Source organism: Macrotis lagotis, chromosome 6, assembly GCF_037893015.1.
Source record: "Macrotis lagotis isolate mMagLag1 chromosome 6, bilby.v1.9.chrom.fasta, whole genome shotgun sequence".
In the NCBI taxonomy this organism is placed as follows: domain Eukaryota; kingdom Metazoa; phylum Chordata; class Mammalia; order Peramelemorphia; family Peramelidae; genus Macrotis; species Macrotis lagotis.
In genome coordinates, this window is record NC_133663.1 from 134,356,176 (window position 1) to 134,374,123 (window position 17,948).

The 17,948-nt window shown below is 33.5% G+C and overlaps 1 non-coding gene across 1 annotated transcript; it reads left to right on the top strand.

Annotated features, from left to right (window-relative positions):
- The first annotated feature begins 17,132 nt into the window (after window positions 1-17,132).
- On the top strand, window positions 17,133-17,239 carry LOC141492451 (U6 spliceosomal RNA). The gene has a single exon (XR_012469917.1). It is a non-coding gene; the product is annotated as a U6 spliceosomal RNA (small nuclear RNA).
- The last annotated feature ends 709 nt before the right edge of the window (window positions 17,240-17,948 follow it).

Sequence of the window (17,948 nt, forward strand, 5' to 3'; positions counted from 1 at the left end):
CTGATTGTTGCACCGATGGAATGAGCAGTCCATCAAGGTTAATCATCTCCTCCATGTTGCTGTTAGGATGTACAGTGTTTTTCTGGTTCTGCTCATCTCACTCAGCATAGGTTCATGCAAATCCTTCCAAGCTTCCCTGAATTCCTATCTCTCCTGGTTTCTAATAGAACAATAGTGTTCCATGACATACATATACCACAGTTTGTTAAGCCATTGCCCAATTGAAGGACATTCACTTAATGTTTTTAACCCTTTTCCATAATCTTTTCAGGGTATAGACCCAGTAGTGGTATTGCTGGATCAAAGGGTGTTCACATTTTTGTTGCCTTTTGGGCATAATTACAAATTGCTCTCCAGAAAGGTTGGATGAGTTCACAGCTCCACCAACAATGCTTTAGTGTTCCAGATTCTCCACATCCCTTCCAACATTGATCATTGTCCTTTCTGGTCATATTGGCCAGTCTGAGAGGTGTGAGGTGATACCTCAAAAATGCTTTAATTGCCATTTCTCTATTAAGTAATGATTTAGAGCAATTTTTTATATGACTATGGATCACTTTGATTTCCCCAGCTGTAAATTGTCTTTGTGTATCCTTTGACCATTTGTCAATTGGAGAATGGCTTGGGTTTTTTTTTGAAAATTTGACTCAGTCCTCTGAATATTTTAGAAATGAGTCTTTTCTCAGAAATACTACTTGTAAAAATTGTTTCCCAATCTACTACATTTCTTTTGATCTTGGTTACAGTGGTTTTGTCTGTGCAAAAACTTTTTTTAGGTTTTTGTAATGCAATGGGGTTAAATGACTTGCCCAAGGCTACATAGCTAGATAATTATTAAATGTTCAGGTACTCCTAACTCCAGGACCTGTGCTCTATCCACTGTACCACCTAGCTGCCCCTGTGCAAAAGCCTTTTAATTTAATGTAATCAAAATTACCTAGTTTGTTTTTAATGATGTTCTACATCTCTTCTTTGGTCATAAACTGCTTCCTTTTCCATAGATCTGACAGGTAAACTACTCCTTGATCTTCTAGATTGCTTATAATATTATTTTTTATGTCTAAATCCTATATCCATTTGGATCTTGTCTTGGTATAGGATGTGAGGTGTTGGTCTAATCTAAGTTTCTGCTGTACTAAATTCCAATTTTCCCAACAGTTTTTATCAAAGAGAGAGTTTTTATCCCAATAGCTGGACTCTTGGGGTTTATCAAACCCAAGCAGATTACCATAATCATTACCTGCTACTGTACCCAGTCTATTCCACTGATCCACCACTCTATTTCTTAGCCAATACCAGACAGTTTTGATGACTGATGCTTTATAATATAATTTTAGATCTGGTAGGGCTAAGCCACCTTCTTTTGCATTTTTTATTGAATACCTAGAAATTCTTGCTTATTTTATTTCTTTATTTCTCCATATAAATTTACTTACACCTTTACCCAACTCATTAATGTTATATTTTGGAATTTTGATTGGTAGGGCACTAAACAAGTAGCTTAGCTTTGGTAGAATTGTCATTTTTATTATATTAGCTCAATCTATCCATGAGCAATTGATGTTGCCCAGTTATTTGAATCTGATTTTATTTGTGTGAGTAGTGTTTTGTAATTGTTTTCAAAAAGTTTTTGAGTCTGCCTTGGCAGGTAGGGTCCCAGGTAGTTTATATTATCTGAGGTTACTTTGAATTGGATTTCTCTATCTAGCCCTTTCTGCTGTATTTTGCTAGTCATATAAAGAAATGTTGAGGATTTATGAGGGTTTATTTTCTATCCTGTGCCTTTGCTTAAATTGCTAATTATTTCTAGTAGTTTTTTAGATGATTTTTTTGGGATTCTCTAGGTATATCATCATGTCATCTGCAAAGTCATCCTTCATTTTTGAAGAAGACCAATAGCATTACAATTGATATCTTGGCTTGTAAATAGATTAAATTTAAGTGAGGCAGATTTGCACAAAGTCATCATCCTCACTCTTTCCTCCAAAGTCATAAAAGTCCAGGCTGCAAGGGATAACTTTGGAATCTTTTATTTTTGACCAAGTTTTCGATGTACTGTAGTGCTTATTTCTATTGCCTATATGGTCAATGGAACAAATTGTTCTCATTCACCCATTCCAAAGAGGGGCAGTCTTCAGTGCTTAGGTAGACATTCCCCAATTCACTGAATTCCATGGAAATTTAGATAGTAAAACTATAATAGAGAAGAATATTATTATACCTCTTTTAGAACTAAAAATATATAACAAAAACCCCCAACTAAATACAAAATTAAAATTATGAAAATTAAAGAACATATTAATAAATTTTAAAGGAAAAATCATTGAATTGATAAATAAAACTAAAACTATTCATAAATATATAAAGTCAAGTAATTTCATTTTTTCTAAGAGCAAATAAATAACCAAAACAAGGAAAAAAATTACAGTGCTAACAGCATCAGAGAGAAAACCAAATTAGAAGTCTTTGAAGCTTTGATAACTAGTACAAAAGATTATAAATGAAACATACTACTCACCTGTGAACAGAGGTGTCAATTCAAGATGCAGAAAATTGTTTATTTTAGACATGTCAATTTGGATTTTTGTTGTAGCTGTTGCATTTTATAGACATGCATTGAGGGTTATTCATTTCCATATTTAATATACTTACAGGGGAAAGCTAAGGGAAGCAATATATTAATTAAAATATAACTTGAGAAATAAAATAATAAAAATAAAAGGATTCCCTCTTCTATTTGGACTTTATTTAATGACATTTTCCATAACTGAATTGGACACTTTGGGCTGCTATTATGATCATATTAATACATAGAAAGCTACAAAGACTCCTTAAAGAGAATCACAACTACTCAAAAAGTGAATTCTAAAATCCTCATGAGAAAAACAAATTGTAGTATATGGTTGTGATGGAATCTACTGTACTCTAAGAAATGATGATCTCACATGGACAGAATTATAAAAAATGGTGAAGAGTGGACAGAATCAAGAGACTATTATATAAAGTAATAGCAATATTTTTTAAGAATGGCTTTTAACATTAAAGTTATTTTTACTATTATAAGATGCAAAGTAAAAAATTTAAAAATATAAAAGAAAAATGGTATGTGCCCCCACAAAAAGAACTGATAGATGAATTGAATAATTTTACATTGTACACACAATGTATTATTAATGACAGTCATCTCTAGGCCAAGGTTGGGAGAAGAAAGAAAAAAAGGTGAGGGGAAGAATTTATATGATGATTTTATTATATATTTAAAAGGAATAGAAAATTATATGTGCAATAATCATTTTGAATATATTATGGAAATACTTGTCTTTATTCCATAAATTAAATTTTCATTAAAAAAGATAGGAAAGAAAAAACAGAAAGGGATATCCATATTTCTGACAATGACATGCTCCTAGATGAACATTCCATTTAATTAATACTTCAGTAGATTAATCTTGGACAGTCATTACAGATGGACAGCGAACTTAATCTGGGTCATAAAAGTACTATATGTCATAAAGATGATGTGAACCTAGGTCTTCCTGATTCTGAGACTATCTATTCAATTTGCCCCATGATGCTTCTATGAAAGAGAGATAAAAATTTATGAAAAAATAACTTATGCATGCTCAAAATCAAACACATTAAATCAAGCCATATCTTATCTATGATTTCAAGAATTTATTTGTAAAAGATTTTTTCATTTACATTTTCCTTCTATGCTGCACATAAGAAGAATATATACATTTTGACTGAAAACTGAAAGTGTTATGAGTTTCAAAGAAAATATACAAACATGAGATTGCCAAGAAAATTTAGAAGACCTTGGAGCTCAAATTAGCTTAGATTAGACTGGAATAATATTCAGATTTTGAGATGAATATTAAAACCTCAGTCTTTCCCATTCAAATAAAAGGATTGTAATTCTGGTCCTTAATAAGAGTATCACTGCATTGAAATTCATCTTTCTATGTATATTAATGACTATGGACATTAAAGACTATCATTAAAGTTTATATCTTTATCTTTTTACTTGAGAAATTAAGTTATATCCAAATGGAAATCTGATGTTTAGAAAATGAGAAGTTGTCTCTCAATTTTTATTTATTTGATCATTTTTAATGTCTCATCTCTCTCACTATAGCATCCTGACCTACTTGAAATTTTAAAAACTTAATCTTTTGAAAGAAAATACATATATATTTTCCCTTTGGTGAGATCCTATTTATTGTAACCACAATGGACCTCTCTCTTCCTTTGGAGGTCATCACTGGTCTCAGAGGTCAATCTACATTTTTGAATTTCAGACTCTGGAATTCCACAGGGTGAATTTGATAGATTTAGTTTGTGGCATTTCTGTGTAATTTTGTAAACTATCAGGAATCCATTTCAAGATTATGCAGTTCAGTCAGGAATCAGAAAGATAGATGTTCTATAGCCTTTTCAGCAAAGTGAATTTGTCCTAGATGGAAGCAAATGAATTTCTTCTTCCTGACACATGACAGATTTGACTAGTGAAGGAAATACAATATTAGTATTTGGTTAATTTTCCTATCTGGAACTTACAAACTAATTCCAATGATGGTCAGCAAAGTAATTTAATCTTTTCCTCCTGAAAGTACATATTTTCAAAGGAGCTATGGAAGGATATTATTACTGTAGGATTAAAAATATAAGGAACTTCAGAAATCATCTAGTTCCATACACTCAATTAACAATTTAGGAAACTGAGGGTCAGAAAGATTAAATGAATTTGCCCAAGATCACATAGACAGTAGGCATCAGAGATGAGATAGAAACATAGATCCTGTAAACTCAAGAGTCTCTTTCCACTGTACTACATTCTGGAAAATACTATTTGTCCTTCAGTGTTGAATCTCATCTAACTTAAAATTTGAGGAAACAATTGTCTTAGAAAACAGTTTCACTAATTTTTAACTTTTCAAATTTTCCTCACTGTATACTTTAAAAATAACGTTTAAATTTTCCTGGGCAATAAGGAGAAATGAACACTAGGTCCTCCCCCAATTCTGTATTCATAAAAAGCATTTTATCTACCATAACAGTCATCATTCATGAGCACCACACACATGTGGTGCTGTGCAAAACATTCAACAGAGCAAGTCCCCTAAGTCATCTTTAACCTTTCAGAAATAAGGAGTTTTAAGCAAAGACTCTTTGTGTGCTTGGAAAGGGACTACAGTGAGCTTAATGTTACCTCTCTTTTATCCCTTTCTTCCTCCCACTTCCTTTAGTAATTACATTAGAATTTCTTTATTCCTTCTTAAATCTGGGAAAACTCAGCTTTGTTAGACCATCTGGTTTATAGTGGAGTGCTTTTATTCAGTTTCCCAGATGGGTTGAATAAGACAAAAATTTTAAGTGACAACTTGAATTCACACAGTGAGTCATCTGCCCTCAGCTCGAATATGACAAAGCTTGGGATTTTTAAGGTGGATTTTCCCCACTGCTTCATCAATTTAGAAATTACCTAACTTTCAGTAAATTATTCTCTGAAAAGAAGAAATATACTAGTGATCAGTTAGTTCATTTTGCCGTTCTTTATATATCTTCAACATAAAGAAGGAACATGATGCTTTGTCAAAAACATAATTTCTGTGAGAGCTTCACTTTAAAAGTGTTCCTTTATTAGAAGAAACATTGAGTTATTATTTTAAAGACTATATTCCACTAGCTAGTCTTTCTAGTTCTATTGTTCCCCCCAAAACAATCAAACAAACCCAAACACGAGATTTGGGCTGGAAGAGATGAGAAATAACCATATTTTAAGTGGTTTCTATGTGTCAAACACTGTGCTTATTAATATAACCCAAGTGCCAAAGTCTATTGTTAGAAGACATTCTTTTAAAGATCAATGCCTCCTATCTACATGAGGAATAGAAAGAAGAGAAAGAGAATCTCTTGAGTCTCTTTAGTCTCTGCATTCACTTCATGAGCTTCTGATTTCATTTCAAGAGATACAATGGACAATAACATCCTTATGTCAGATTGCTGAAAGAAATATAAAACTCTGGAAAGAAGACAATATGAATTAATATCATGTGTATATCCCCAGTTAAGAAGAGACTTCAGTGAATTGCCGTAAATGAAAAAAAAAATTATGAGACCTGGGATTCTTTCTTGCACTAAATCACCTTGCTTCCAATTCGAGAGCACTTTCATTGTGTGTTGTCTGATAGATTCTCCCATGTTTATTTTCTCTGATTTCTGTTTTGTCATCAACTTGGAGAAAAAGGTTTCTTTATTACTTATCATGTATTCATTGTGAACTAATTTTGATGGGAAGAGAATGGTTTTGAATATACATAGTAGGTCCTTCTTTCCTCTTCTATGAACAGTGGTCAGATGTCTTGCTTGAACCTGAAAACCACATTCCCTAGACAAATAATATTTATAAGAGCAGATGGATATAGCTCAAAACTGGAATTCTCTCTCAGGGAACAGAATGGCTAGGCTTCTGAACCCAACTTCCTACTTCCATTCCTGGCAGGAATTAAAGTCTCTGTTGGAGAAGGGGCAGGGAGAAAAGTTTAATTTGCCTCCATTATAATCACACATCATTCCCATACTACATGTGTAGGACAGTCCTCATTGCACAAATATTATTTGATCCTCACACCACCACCACTGTGAAGTACATGCCTTTATCCCCATTTTTAAAATGAGGAAACTTAGGCCAAAAGCAGTTAAGTGACTGATCCAAGGTCGCATAGCTAACACATGTGAGATTGCACAGTATCTAGCTCAAAGGTTGTGAGAAAAGTGCTTTATAAAATGCTACAGAATTATGTTTATTATTCAACAACACCACCATACATGATGACTCACATTCATATACACACTGCTATCCAACCTTGATTAGATCAAAACCAAATTTATGAGTTTGAGGTTGAGTTCCATTTTGAGTCTAATATTCAAGACTTCCATTATCTTCTTCCACTATATATATATATATATATATATATATATATATATCATAGCATTCATAATTATACTGTACATAGGGATAGTACTTCATAGATTACAAAGCAGTTTTATTGCCATTTTATCCTATGATATTGTTGACTATATTTTATTCCTCATATGAACTTTCCACTTCAGCCACTTAAAGCTTTTTAATTTTTTTAATCTCTCATATTTTGCTTATGTAGGATTTTCTTATTCAAGAAGGTAGTTTTCCTTCCTTGCCTCCTATTCAAATTCTGCACCACTGAGTTTTACTTCAAGCCTTTCTAGTCTATATTTATTTTTCCTTCCTCTGGCTCCCTGTTGTAATCACCTAAAATATGTAATTTAAAGTTATATTACATACTATTTTAAGTTGCAGAGAGATCATTTCATATGCTTAGTTTGTCTTTCAATTAATATTATAAGCTTCTTGAAGACAAGAACTTTTCTTCTTTTGAATCTCTACAGTATCTGGCATAGATTTTGAATTCAATAAATAATTTGATTTGGTTTTAAAAATGGGGCTTTTTAGTACAGAAACTCTTGGGTCCAAAAACCTTTCAATAATATTTGGTTTTACATTTGTTTACTAAATTATAAAATGCTATATTAGCCTCAGCATTGCAGATGAATCTGCTTTTGCTGAAGTATTAGAAATACAAAATTTTTCCATTTAAAATATATTTTCCCAAGATTGCAGGTTTAGTAATAAAAATTTTTTGTGCATCTTGATTGACATGAAATTTTCTAACTTCTGAAACTTTTTTGAGACAGTATAGCAAAACAAATAGAGTTAAGAGAGACATATAGAGTTAAGAGAATCCTGCCTCTTCCATTTAATGACTATTTCAAGATGGAAAGTAACTTTGAATTTTCTAGGCTTCCACTTTCTTATCTACAAAATAAAAATAATAACATTTCCTATGCAGAAATACAATTATTACTATTTTTTTAATTTTAATTTTTTCTCTCCCCTTTACTTTATTGCTCAAGCGAGTCTATATTTTGTGGGAGGTATTCTGTTTAGTCTTAAACAAGAATATTTTATTAATGTATAAAAAAATCATTTGTACAAAAAGAGAATAAATATTTTTAAAAAAAGAAATTAGATTTGCATCAAAATCTTGCACTATTTTCTAAAATAATTTTAAAAGGCATATATAGCATAAATATTAAAAATTGTGCCATGAAAATATGAAATAAACTGCTTATGCCTCTTCCATAGCTATGAATAGGATATTGATTCTTTAGTAGACATGTTAGAGCATCTGAAATGCTTTTGCTTTTACAAAATTATTACAACTATGAAAAGCAAAGAAGTCAACTAAAGAGGAATTTTTTGGTATTAAATATCACATATATCTGAGAAAAAGTGGCAACAGAAATATAAAAATAAAAACTATTCCCCTCAAAATTTGAGGTCAAATGAATATAAACAGTTTTTAAAAGAATTGCAAACTATTAAAATCCATATAATAGAATGCTCTAAATCTCTCATTTTGAGATTAAAGAGAATAAAAAGTTAAGGTTTTATCTCATACCTAGCAAATTGACAAAAATGACAAAAGATAAGAATAGTAAACCTTGGAAGAATGGTGGAAAAACAAGCAAAGGAATGCACGAATTGCTGACATTTCTAGAAAGCAATTTGTAATAACACAAAAAAGTGACTAAGATTTCCAAACCCTTGAACTCAATAGATTCTATTGACAGAAACATACCCCACAAAGATCAATGACCAAAAAAAGAAAGGTGTCATATTTACCAATGTATTTATGTCAGTATTGAAAGAAATGATCTCTTATTTTGATATCCATTTACTATTGGAGAGATCCAGAATTTTTTCCCCTTCCTACTTCTTTATTCTCTACTAGGTCAAATCAATATCTGATGAATAGATCTAATAATGAGATTGAATTTAACATTCACCTCAATCTTGTGTTATATTCAGATTAGTGGTAACTTGATTTTGATTACATCACTCTTACTCCCAGACCACTTCCAGACTGGGGTATCTAGACAAAGGATTTATTTCCCACCTAAACCTGAACAGATCACAATAGGATGGAATCCATTTAGACTAAAATCTCTTTACTCTTTGATTAGATCTAAACTTTCTCAGTTGGGTGGGATCTGAGCAATATTGAAGAGAATGTCATTATAATATTCAGTCTTCATATTAATTGCCATCTATCAGTAATACCTACTCTTCAAGGGGCATACAAGCATCAACAAATCACCATGATCCATCTTTGGTTCACAAAAGATGACCAGCTGACCATCCTTTTATTAACTATTGACTAGTCATAATTAATAAAATGATTAATTACCCAGGAATTATGTCTCTCTTAAACTTTTTATACAACATGGTATTATTTATAGTAGCAAAAAAAAATTGGAAAAGTCTGGACAGTCATCAACCCAGAGAATGGAGAGACAAATTTTGAAACATGAATATGAAACATATAATGTAAACTGATACAAAGTGAAGTAAGCAAGAATAAGAAAAACAATATGCACATTGAATCCATGTAAATGGAAAGAATAATACTCAAAATACTTTCTCTGTATGTACATATGTATATATGTACATGCATATATTATGTGTCAACATATAGACATACTAAATATACTTTCTATCTAAATATATACATGTCTGTGTGTATTTATGTATATGTGTGTGCTTGTGTACATACACATATGTATATATGTTTGTGTGTGCATGTGCATGTGTGTGTATGTTTACATATACCTATATATGCAGTTATAATTATCAAAGAAGAGGTAAGAAGACCCAAGTTGCAGAATATTGCATATAACATCAGAGTTGTTTTTTTTAAATATGGTTTATTTTTGAAGAACTTTTCCCTTCATCTTTTTATTTTTTCCTAGGACAGATTAGGAAAAGGATGAAGTGAAAAAATATAAATGTTATAAAAACAAATGATATTAGTAATATATATGTATATTTGAAATATAATTTTTTCAAAAAATTAAAAGAGGAAATCAGAATGATATTCTGTAAAATGTTTTCAATGTAAAGAACAAAAGGCATAAATTCATTTTCAAGAAGTGAAAATAGGGGGCAGCTAGGTGGCATAGTGGATAAAGCACCAGCCCTGGAGTCAGGAGTACCTGGGTTCAAATCTCATCTCAGACACTTAATAATTACCTAACTGCATGGCCTTGGGCAAGCCACTTAACCCTATTTGCCTTGCCAAAATCTAAAAAAAAAAGTGAAAATAAAAATCATGTAAAATTGAAAAACATAATTCACAGGGTTATTATCTGGCTCACATGAAATAAGGTATATAAAGTGCTTTGCAAACTTTAAATTCTATCAAGCAATGTGGTAGTGGTTATGTTGGACTGCCCAGGTGAACAGGGATTGTCACTTGTCCTGGTCCCCACTGTTGCACATGGCACTACTTTCCCCTATAACCTTCCCTTTTAGTGACTTTCTCTTTAGTTTTCCCTCAAGTTTCACCACTCTGAAGCAATAGTTTTACTTTTAAATTGTCTATGGGAAGACTGGGGGAAAAGAAAATGACCAGACATTCATTATATCAATCTTATATCAATCCTAGCTCATCATAGTCTCTCTCAACCAAAAACTGGTAAAATCATTGTTTAGAAAAACCTGAATAAGTTTTCCTTTCTTTTATAAGAAGTTGCAAAAATGAACCAATATTCTTTGTTCATCCTGAGCCCTAAAGGTAAAAATTACCTTCATGCATATAATCCGTCATGAACTATTTTTTCTCTCCTAGGTATTTCTTTTTGGCATTTGAGTAATGAAACAAAAAGTTAAATGTGCACTGATTTATTACCTATATCTTTAAAAACTGGGCTTGACAATCTAAGGGGGAAAGAAGCACAAAATTAAGAAAAGGAGATTCAAGGACAAGACTCAACCCTTGGAAGGACAATTGAAGGGAGAAGGCATTGAGGAATCATGAGGTTTGAATAATTTCATCCAGTCCAGCATTCATTCCATTCTTCTAACACAGTCAAGTGTTGCTGCTGATCTCTGTCCTCTATTCTTGAAAAAGACCATGACATCAGGGAGGTGGTGCCATGCCAAGCAAGTGAATTGAATTTGAATAAAGGAGTGTTGTGCTAAGTTAACAGTCTCACTTTCTCCTCTGAAATCATCTAGGTCCAGTGGCCAGATAACAGAATGATTGGAGATGGTCTCGGAGGTGACACAATCAGGGTAAAATGACTTGTCTAGGGTCACACAGCTATTAAGTGTCAAGTATCTGAAACCACATTTGAACTCAGTTCCTCCTGGCTTCATCCACTGGTGCCTATCCACTGTGCCATTTAGCTGCCCTCAGCTGCCCCCTTGGCTGGTGCTCTCTTCTCTCCATTTCTTTGTGGTCTCTTTTAGTCCCCAACATAATTCTGCCAAGGGTCCTATGGTTTCATATCCATGTGCAGATATTCCTCCTTCTCTCCCTTTGTGCAACTATATATGACCTGTATCCTTTTTTTTAAACTAGTTAAGCTAATTTTGTCAAAATTTGATTGAGTCAATCAAAGAGTCATGGCAACTTCTTGGCAATTGAGAAAGGAGAAACACTTATAAGGATTTCTGTCTAAATCAGTAGGCATTCCCTTCTAGTACCCAGATCTCTTTGACAGAGCTATGAAGATTCTTCCCCTCCTCCTCCTTCTTTTCTTCTTCCTCTTCTTCTTTTACTCCCCTTCCTCTCTTTTCTCTCCCTCTTCCCCTTCTTCTCCTCTCCCTCCTCCCTCTCCCCATAGGTCCTTTTTTCCCTTCTTGCTGATCTTCCTAGGATACAAACCTAGTAATGGTATTGCTGGGCCAAAGAGTATTCAAAATTTTACAGTTCTAAATTGTTCACTGGAATGATTGGACCAGTTCACCATTCCAACCAAAATGAATTAGTTTCTCCATTTTTCTATATTCCCTTTAGCATTTATTTTCCTTTTCTATCAAATTAGCTAATTTGATAAGTGTGAGATAGTACCTCAGAGCTGTTTTAATTTGCGTTTCTCTATGCATTAGTGATATAAAATATTTTTTCATATGACTATAGATAGCTTTGATTTCTTTTCTGAAAAGTGCTAGTTCATATCCTTTGATCATTTATCAAATGAGGAATGACTCTTATTTTTATAAATTCACTCTTCCCTATATATTTAAAAATTGAAATCCTTATCAGGGAAACTCACTATAAATTTTCCTCCTAAGTTTCCTGAGTTCAAAAGGAAAAATAAATAAATAAATAGATAGATAGATAGATAGATAGATAGATAAATGAATGAATGAATGAATAAATGGATGAGTGAATGAATAAATAAATAAATGAGCAAATGAGCAAATAAATAAATGGAATAACCTAGTCCTTCATTGAGAACAAAGTGTAATATGTTGGACCATTCAATAATTTGTATTTATACCCAGAAAAAATATGAAAAAATTCTAACTCATTAAGGAAATCTTCTGTAGGGGGTCTATGAAAGAAAATGGAAAAGAACTGTATAACAGAAGTATATATGGATAGGTTGACATCTGTATTAATAGAGGAAATATCATATCTCATGGGTCAGACAATTATGGCCCAAAGGGTGAAATTCATTCTGCTTGTTTTGCCATAGGTTGAGAATCATACAGATAGTGGACAGGATTTGACCTGTGACTATATGCTGGACAGACTATATTGCAAACTCCTTAATTAGATGATTGATACATTGGCATTTACATAAAATGATCTATAAATGTGATATATTCTACCAGTAGCTGTTAGACATAAAACTATTCACTACATTCATTTAGTTACAAACTGCTTACAGAGATAATCAATTATGTGTTATTCAAATGTAATTTAGTTTCAAAACAATGACATAGAAATGAAAAGGTCTTTCTCCCTCATTATAATTCATATCTAGCCATAGAATGGTAATAAATGAAATATATTCTCCCAATCATATACACTTCATAAAGTGACTGGCATGGCCAGAAAGATGGTTTTCCAATTCTCACTTCAAAAACACATGGAGTTTCTCTGAGGCAACTGTGTACGATTTCTTTTAAAATAGCACAAAACATCTGGGAGTAGGATTCTATCTGTCAAATGCTATCAAAAAAAATGGTGTGTCTTTTTTTTTTTAATTGAACCCAAACCTTATGGAGTGGTAAAAATCTGTATTTTATTTTGGTAGTCTAGAGTTTTACATTTGTAGATACCATGTTTAAGAAAGAAGGGGGTAGGGAAAAATCCTTTTCCACATACAATACAACCTCTGAGAACTGCCAAATCTGATACAGAGAGGAAAGGTGAGGTCAACATATTGAGAGAGTACGGAAGAATCTCAGTGATCATCAGTTAAGTATTTCCACCCATAACAGGTATTACAAATCTCTTTTCAAAGAAAAGCACGTGTGGAACAGTCTATAAATTTTCTTCTTCCTCCCCCAGAGTTGTTTTTTTTTCCTAAAGGGAAATATTTCAAATGCAATAAAATATCTCCTTTCATTTGTATGAAGCAGGTATTATAGTTGTCCACTGTAAATTTGTAACAGCTCTAAGTTGGGGCACCTCTCACTATATCTTATTAGTGTCATTTAAGCAGGCATAGAGCTGGGTGGTTTCCCAGTAGTTCTAACCACAATACTTATTACAAATTAGTTTTATAATCAGGTCAAATCTTTCTAATACCAGTCTTACAACTCTACCATACTCCATGTTTTCTATGTCAATTTATCACTTCCCAAATTGTCATTATGGGATTTAGGATGACCAAACTTCAAGAAGTACGATTTCATGAGGCTGAACCAAAGGAATTAAATGAACTTCAAATATCAAACCTATATTTTAAGATATTTTTTCTCAGAAAATAGAACTCCCTTTGCCTTTTATTCATTCCAGGCTTCTTGATCCCAAATTAAATAAATGGTCCGTTTGTGGCTTTGAAGCTATCTGGTATTGTCCAGCTATACTGGAATGTTCATAAGCTCTTTTCTTCCCACTTTCCACCCACATTTTATTTAAAGCTTTATTTCTAAAATTTGTTCTTAGGGAATTCCAACTTGGCAGTGCTAACTTGAGGATGTTGAAAATGAGGAGAGTTAAGTTTTCAGTAATCTTTTATTGAGTTTCATGAACAAGAGCATTTTACAGTTTGTAATTGTTTCATGACTCCATCTTACACTTTTCAACAAGATCTGCTATTACTTAAAAGCAATCACGGTGTATTTTTCAAAGAAAATGTTAGATTAAAATTGTGTATGAGAAATGTGAAAGAGTAGCACCATTCACTTTTGTATTTCCACACACAAATCTAAATGATTATGAAACTTTTGGTCCACTTAAAAAAAAATGGCCATCCTGTGACATAACAAGCTCTAGTTTTATGACAAGCCATTATCTGAGAATAATTCAGCCATTGTTAGAGTAAAAAATGTCAAAGATAATCAAGGAATGCATTAATATCAGGTAAACTCTAGTTAAGTGTCATGAATGAACATATCTTTCTAAATGGGTTTGGAAAGTCAAAAATTTCCAATTTATAGCCATCTGTCATGTAAGGAAATGATTTCTAGAAGTGTAGAATTCTTAATAAAAATTAAAGGTAACCTACTTACTTTTAAGGTGTGTGCATACACAAGAGAAAATAAATATGACCATTTTTTCAAAATGTGAATTGCTAAATTTTCAAACTGGAAAGGAAACTGGAAGTAACTATCTAGTCTAACCATACCTGATAAATAATTCTGACTAAATTATGCTAAAAATTATCATCCAATCTTTGTCTGAAAATGTAGTTTTAATAGAAGAATGCTTAATAAACTAATTATGAGGTATAAATGGACCATTGTGTCTAAACTTTACTTCACTTTAATCACATTCTTTATGTTCTCTATGGCTTTCGCAGGGGCAGTGTTTATTGAACAAAGGAGAACACTTTGTGTCCTTTACTATGTGGAATTTTTTGGACAAAGTGCCATTCCCTTTGTGATGCCAGCTCGATGGTTGCTGGAGTTAAGACTTGATCAAAATTGGGCTTTTTTCTTGTTTTTTTTCCTCAAATTTTAAAATAGGTTTATTTGAATTTGAAATTTTATTGGTTTGTTTTAGTAAGCTGATGATCCAGGGAAAGTATTATGTTATTGATAAAGTTTTGTGATCATTTTTCATCTTGATGTAAAATGTCACTTAGGACTAGAACTGTCTTAAATGTGTAGCATGGTCTACTAGATCTAGCAGGTTCCAGAATTATTTAAAATTCTTCCCCATACATGTTCTTGCTACCCACCCTGCCACTGCCTACACATACATCCTTTTCCTCCTTTAAACATTACTGCCACCACCATCACACACAAACAAATCTAACTCTTCATATAGGAACTGTAATCAAACCAATGCTGTAATTACTACAAGAAAAGGTATGTCAACCAATTTCCTTTGCTCCATTCATCATTTCTATGATTTTCTAAATGAAAACAATCCTTCATGACCCCACCCACCCACACAGCCATATGTGTTGCCTTCCCCTTTAGAATTTAAGAACCTTGAGAACAGGTATCTCAGTTTTGATTTTGTATTCCCATTACTTGGCACAGTACTTAACATATTTAACATATTCACAAACTCTTCTGGGGGGGGAGCCAAAATGGCAGCATGAAGGCAGGAAATTCCAGAAACTTGTTCCCCCCAAAATTCCAAAAGCCATCAAATTAAGACTCTAACCAAAATTTGGAGCTAATATAATTTCCCAGTCCAAGAAAACTTACAAGTTCCCCAAGAAAGGTCTGTTTCATGGGCCTGGGGGGTTTGAAAAAGCCACTGTGAGCACAGCCAGGCTGGATGCCTAGATCCCTGCAACCACCTGGGTCAGTGGCAGGGGGGTGGTTTCCAGACCTCCAGGAATAGCTTGAAGGGGTGATGAGAAAACTTTGCCCCACCAGAATGAGTACAGAGCAAGCATTGGCCTCAGAGCAGGGAGAACCTGCAGCAAGAGAGTCAGGAAAGCCAGCCTGTACCTCCAGAGCATAGTCAACAGACGGTAAGGGGGTAGGGGTGGGGCTGCAGAGGTCTCTCTACTCTCCCTGGGATAGGACTCAGCAGTTTACCCACATTCAGATCCAGGTCTGGGTCCCCATACCACCATAGGAACCATCCTCACAGTTCCAGGGCAGAGGGGAGGGCCTATGATCATCCACATACCAAAGCACAAGCAAGAGAGCAGTCAGAGTCTCTCAAAAAACCTTGTAGGAATTAAGGTCCCTGTGGATTGTCCCAAAACAACCCCAAAGCCTTGGAAGTATGGTAAATCAATCATAGGCTGAAGAAATGAACAAAGAACAGAAAAAAGAAGAATCTAACCATAGAAAATTACTTTGGTCCCATAGAAGATTCAGAAGTTGACAAAAATCAAAGCATCTGTATCCAAAACTTCCGAGAGAAATAGAAAAGGGCTCAGGCTATGGATGAGCTCAAAAAAGACTTTGAAAAGCAATTAAGGGAGGTAGAGGAAAAATTAGGAGGAGAAATGAGAGCTATGCAGATAAATAATGAAAACCAAGGCAGCAGTTTGGTGAAAGAAATACAAAAAATACTGAAGAAAATAATATGTTAAAAACCAATTTAGGCCAAATGGAAAAAGCAACAAAAAAGACAAATGAGGAGAAGAGTGCCTTTAAAGGAGATTAAAAAAACTCTCTGAAGAAAATAACTCCTTCAAATGCAGAATGGAACTAAAGGAAGTCAATGACTTTGTGAGAAACCAGGAAGAAATAAGACTACTCCAAAAAAAATTAGAAGAAAAGATGAAATATCTCTTTGTAAATATAACTGACCTTGAAAATAGATCCAAGAGAAATAATTTAAAAATTATTGGGCTACCTAAAAGTCATGACCAAGAAAAGAACCTAGATTTTGTTTTTCAACAAATATTCCAACAAAAGTTCCCTGAGATCCTAGAAGCAGAGGGTAAAATAGAAATTGAGGGAATTTACTGATAAATTCCTGAAAGAGATCCTAAAAGAAAAACTTCCAGAAACATTATAGACAAATTCCCAAACTCCCAAGTCAAAGAGAAAACACTAAAAGCTGCCAGAAACAAAAAGTTCAACTGCTGTGACTCTATAGTAAGGATTACACAGGATTTGGCAACATCTACATTAAGATCTCATAGGGGTGCTTGCTTCAGTAGCACATATACTAAAATTGGAATGATACAGAGAAGATTAGCATGGCCCCTGTACAAGGATGACGTGCAAATTCATGAAGATCCCATGGGGCTTGAAAAATGATATTCCAGAAGGCAAAAGATCTTGATTTACAACTTACAATCAACTACCCAACAAAACTAAACATCCTCTTTCAGGGGAAAAGATGGACTTTCAGTGAAACAAGGGACTTTCAAACTTACCTACTGAAACAGCCAGAGATGAACAGAAAGTCTGATCTCCAAGTACAGGACTCAGATGAAACATAGAGAGGGTAGACGAGAAGGACTAACTATGAGGAACAGTTTGAAGGAGCATCTATAGACAAGGCACAGGAAGGAGCTGAATATAATGGTATAATATAGAAAAAAGATGGAGTCAATGGGTGATAAAGGAAAGTACTGGGAGGAAGAGAAAGGAGGGGAAGACAGGACTAAGATATTTCACATAAGAGTCAAGAAAACTTTTTCAATGGAGTGGAATGGGGGAAGACAAGGGGGAATGAGTAAGCCTTCATTCTCATCAGAAATGGCTCAGAGAGGAAATAACATACACACTTAATAGGGCATAGAAATCTATATTACCCTAGAGAAAATGATAAGGGATGGGATAAGGGGGAATGGGGGGAGGGAAGGGGGGAATGGATGATAGAAGAGAGAAGATCATGGGAGAGGGTACTCAGATACAACACACTTTTGAACAGGGACAGGACAAAAAGAGAGAGAGAATAGAATAAATGAGAGTGGGAAGGAATAGAGTGGAGGGAAATACAACTAGTAATAGC